Genomic DNA, 5,579 nt, shown 5'->3' on the forward strand with positions numbered 1-5,579 from the left:
AGAATTTGGTGCTAGGTTATTTATGCTTGCGTCGGCGCATGGAAAAACTGGAGTGGTTCGGGGCGAGGGTCGTTGCAACGGGCTACACGCCCTATTTCATTAATTTCGGGCGCAACATAATCAGCTCAGGTGTAGAGTACGATCATTTACGAGACACTAATTCAGCGTACACTTTTGACCCCGCGAAGCTAGGTAGCGATATGAAGAACTTATATGAGGCTGTACGACTAAATCTACAGAGAGCGTACAAAAGATATGCTAGAAATTATAATTTGCGATCAACGCGTAAGATAGACTTTAGCGAAGGCGAAACCGTGCTGAAGAAGAACTATTTCCAATCTGATAAATCAGCAAACTTCAACGCGAAACTTGCCCCAAAATACAGTGAAGCTGTTATCAAAAGAAAAGTAGGAACTAACACATATGAACTTTGGGACAAAGACTTGAAAAAACGACTTGGAGTCTTCCACTCCTCTGTCCTGAAGAAAATCTAGACCAAAATAAAAACCAGCTATGTCGACACTTAGAACAATAGTTCAGGTCAACCAAAAGAATAAAATTCAAAAACAAAACACATTTATTGGTACTGATTACACTTTCGCGAGATTCGTTTTACTCCGGTCCGACCGCGAACAGAAGAAATATAGATCGGACACATTTCAATTTGTTTGTATTTCGTTTATAAGAGTCCAAATCTATCGTTGGAACATTGTTGTACAGTTTATTTTGAATACTTATACTATCAAACATCTTTCCCCTTATCGGCCAAACCAAACAATAACCCAATAATCAAGTAAAGATCATTTTTTTCATTTCACTTTCCCTTTTGTAGTAAGATAAGCACAGACCAACAAAAATCTTTTGTGTTCGAAGATCGCCAAACCATTTTTTTCAAATTTTGTTTTGATCACTACTTTCGTCTTATCACTTGCATCTCTTGGCTTTGCTGATAGTGACCTAAGTATTAGTGAATTTAGATAATATTAGTTAGGCGGGATCGAGTGTTCGAGGAAGAACGATCGGCAGCAGAAGCGACGGCTTCTCGTGTGGATTAGTTTTGCTCGCGGTATGATCGGGATAGGTACGCGCGCGAGAACAAATTATAGAATAATAAATTGATTAGTAGTGATAAGAACTGTTTCGAATATTTTCGAAGTTATCGATTACCGATTACCGTTACCGATAGTGTTAAGTGATGCATCATAGTAAGAAAAGTCCAAATATTTTTGGTGAAAAATCTACCGTTAGTGAAATAAGAAAATGGTCGAAAAAAAGACCAAACATGCTCCAGATATCTCTGGGAATGAATTCGAGCATAGTGTGAATGGTGAAGAATGCAAGGTTTAGGTGAATGAGGCAGCATAAAGTGTGTGGGTAATACAAATGTTCAGCTATAAGCTCATCCAAGCAATAGTCCATTTTCCAATACATATCATTTGATTACACAGGCCATCTTTCTTTATTACTTCTATTTCTTCTTTTTCTATTCTTCTTATTTTCTATACCGTTCGAATTTTGTTGGCGCAATAAATTTTGTAGTTTAATTGATCATTTACTGATTATTCTTTGTAAATATTTGAAACAATGATAAGTTATACGTTTTTCACGTGTGCTGGAATGTTTTTTTTATTTACCAGCGAAAATTTTAATTTCTTTAGGAAATGAAAATTTTCTTATTCATTGTTGGGGGTAATGTAACCTCTTGGTCACACAGCGCCGGTTAGATCAAAGTGAGGAAGGAAACAACTAAAACGAATTTGCCCGCCTCTCCTCACAAACTGTAGATCGGGCGTAGGACCGGCTCTGCCTTTCTTGAAAAGGTCAAAAGAAAATTGAAAAATACTACCTACGTGATGACGTGGCCCAATCGCGATCAGCCACGATCGATTATCGGCTTTTCCTCTTTGCGCTTTCCGCGATCGTCCGAGACTTTGGGGGCTCGAGGCAAGAACGATGGTCTGATCTAGCCCATTAGCATTCGAACCGCGCTTTGAGTCGAATCAAAAGTTAAAGAACACGGAGTTTACGCCAAACCACGTCTTAGACGCTAGAAGGGTGAAAAGATCACCGAGTGTAGCGAGTTGAACTCGATCAGTAGTAGGTATAATTCTGTTGTACTTAGTGCAAAATTGTAATACGTTGTGAATTACTAGGGCGAACAGCGCCGAGAGGCACGATAAGATCAACGAAAGTGAGAACCGCATATTTTGTGCAAGAATATCTGCTGATACAAAGGTATAGTGCGTTAGACACGTGTAGGGCCCTTTTCCTCATGGTTGTCGTGTTTCTCGCCTGAAGAAACCTTCAGGCGAAGGTTTTTTTGTTGGCCTCTCGTCCACAGCTCCGGAAATTTCGTCGGCGTCGGCACCCACTCGCACGTGTGGGATTGTGGGTCACCACGTTACACCCGCGCCCTGCCGGCCGACACGCACTGGACTCGTGCTGAGCATCTTGCCGTCCGCCCGCGATCGAGCACACGCCGAAAGCTGTCGAGCTTGACGGCGGCCTACGGGAGAAGATCGCAGTTTACCTGCCCGCCCACGTGGTGGAGCCACGCGGTGAACCAGCCAAGCACGACCTAACCGCAGCATACCTCGCCGGCCGACGACGGCCGCTGCAAGCACACGTCGCTGAATCGTACCAGCCTGCCATCGCAGAACATCCTCGTGGTAAGTCGCACGCACTCCAAGTATACGACACGTTTGCCCCGCCGTTCACCGGCCAGAAAAGTGATTGTGTAAAGTGAACACGTGTTAAAAAGCCCTATATCGCAACACCTCGCACATCCAACGAGAACGTGGTATCAGTCCGTAGGAGGTCCTCGTTCAAAAGCCTCTGAGCAAGTGGACGCTGACCGTAGGGGAAATCCGGTCCTGTGACCGGTCGCCTGGCCTACAGCGTGCCAAGTGGACACTCTCTGGGTGCACTTGTCACAGTACGCCAGTGGGTTATCCGTAGGGGTCCGATAAAGCCCTGAGACATTGGAGCCCACCGACGGCAGTTCTAACATTGGCCACGTGGGGAATCTCGTTGTGATCTTCTCGACGCACCTGAACCGAGAAGATAAGTTGCTTTCGACCTGCGGCGACGCCGCTGGGAATCGGCTTCTAACGAACACCTGCCACGTGATCCTGGTCCAGACCGCGCGCCCAGCGCGGCCGTACATTGATCGCCGAACGCGGCGAGCAGATCATCACCGCAGCCACCTGCGGCTTGCTGAACATCGTTCGAGAAACTCAGCTAGCAGATCAGCCCGCAGCCACCTGCGGCTTGCGTCGTGAATCCCGGTGAGCAGAGCATCCCGCAGCCATCTGCGGCTACCCGAACGCGCGCTGCACCAGCTGTTCGCGCGACACGACCAGGGAGAACCGACACCATGAACTCGTGAAACAAGGTCAGATAGAAAATGCATGCAAGTTCCCCCCAAATACTGTAACTTGAATCAAATAAACCCCATGGTACTTCTGTTCATCCCCAAGCTTGCGTTTTAACTTATTGCGCGCTAGAGAACTATTTGGTTTCGATTATTCTTTCCGCTCTTGTTGATTTTGGGCATTTTGCCGCCTTGTTATTGATTGACTCCTTTACCTGCCCTGAGCATTGACTAGTCGGGAATTAACAGACCTCTCGCAGTACGGTCCCGAGACCGTACTGGCGCGAAAGCGGGAGCGTTTTCAAGGAAGGTTGAGTCTGGCCTGGGTTTTGGATTTTGCAGACGTTGAGTGTGGGAATAGGGTTTTCTAAATTCTTTTTAGTTGGTTCTTCCTTGCCTTGACTTAACTGAAGCGCACCCAGACCGCCCCCCTTAACTGTTACACAAGCCGCACCAGTTTCAAAAAGATTGCTTAAATCGTGATGCTGATAAATAATTTTACGGAATTCCACTCGTCAACAGATTTTCCAAAATCAAAACATAAACAAACTCGTTTCGCGCGCGCAGATCAGCGCAAAGCAAAATCGAAAGTAACAGTGCGGCCAATAAAATCTGTCATACGGGGGGCGAGCCGATGCGGTTCAACGTGGTTCACTCGGTTCACAGCTTATGAGTCATATTTTTTAGAAAAAAATGTTCTGAGTGTTTAGTCTTTAATTAGTCTATGGTTTAATGCTTGTTTGCTAATTCAGCCTCCTGTGATCAAAATTTGATTTTACGTTACTTTTCCCATACAATCTGCAGACCTTCCGGAATCGGTTCCAGAGTGGCCAAAGTTGTTACTTTTTGGCGTAAGAACCTTCCTTGGGCTTATACGAACCCAACGCAACAAAGACCACCTCGATCCGACTCTCCGTATTGAACTGATTCGCGTTCGAACAAAACCGTCGAAATTTTTTATATACCGTCGAAATTTTGTATATAGATATCAGCGGCAGGCCTGCAAAAAGTTTCCAACCCAGCGTACACATGAAGCAAACCAAAAAGGCCGGTTCGCTGCTAGCATGTAACTGCAAGCCTACTGTGTCTATTCAACCAATGCCGCCTGAATTGTGCCGGTCGGCTAGTGGAGAATACGAGACGTGAAAAAATTAGCTACACTCACTCAATTCGTGTCATATGACTGACTCGTAAAATCCTCTTTAAACACTATTTTGACTATTTTCAAACAATTGAATGGTTGTAGACTGTACAAAACACTTAAAACAACCATAACTTTAATTCAAAATTACATTTCCACGCATAAATACGAACTTTTTGTGAAAAAACTTGTTTCTTTATGTGTGTGCGCAACGTCGAATGAGCGTTGGTCGACTACTGCCTCGCATTGCAGCTGCTCAATTAGCTAGGGCACTCACGACTGCGCCGGGTTTGTTTATGTCACGGTTTTGCGGTTCAGTGACTGGATCTCAAAATTTTCAAACCCCTGACATTTTCAGCACTGATCAGCGGTTCTCAACCTGGGGTACACGAGCTATCTCGGGTGGTACCGAAAGATAGGGGAAATATACCCTTTCTAATCAAACATCTATCTTCGTCATATGGAGAGTTTGACGCTCGATTAAAGCTCCAAAAATACTATTTAGGCTATAAACTTATCTGCAACAGCACTGCCTCGAGTAAGCACGCAAATTTATGCCATTTACAGATCAAATTTAATGCACTTTTGATCATATATTTTAATCTCATCATTTTGGTGGCACACACATCAACGCGCAAGATCAGAGGTTAACTGCTTAACGAAAGTCGCCTTCAATATCTTTTCACTTGCGCTAACGATTTCAAAGCGCTTAAGATATAACATTTCTTCCAACTACCGACAACATGCTCTTTTGCCCATTAGTTAGTCATTCACTTGAAAAATAATCCCGAAAAATGTAAATAATTAGCAAGCACCATAAAAAAAACAAACGCGCTAAGTCTTCTGACGTTTGAATTTCGAAACCCATTCCAATCGAAGGTTTAAGAAGACCGAGCGAGGAGCGAAGGCAAATAAAGAACAAAGGGTGGCCACCAACACCACCAACATGCTGGTGCAGCGCCTGTTGGAGTGAGCAAGTGCTGCCAGGAAACTTTCGCTATAAACGCTACTTTTCGTGAGTGTTCGCTTAAAATTTCATCAATATTGACAGCACTAAGCAGACCC

At 44.4% G+C, this 5,579-nt stretch overlaps 1 pseudogene; it reads left to right on the top strand.

The window, feature by feature from the left end:
• The window catches only part of LOC120431953 (uncharacterized), a 4,321-nt pseudogene extending 1,588 nt beyond the window's left edge, over window positions 1-2,733 (top strand).
• Window positions 2,734-5,579: the final 2,846 nt, after the last annotated feature.

This window comes from Culex pipiens, chromosome 1 (genome assembly GCF_016801865.2).
Source record: "Culex pipiens pallens isolate TS chromosome 1, TS_CPP_V2, whole genome shotgun sequence".
NCBI classification, from domain to species: Eukaryota; Metazoa; Arthropoda; class Insecta; order Diptera; family Culicidae; genus Culex; species Culex pipiens.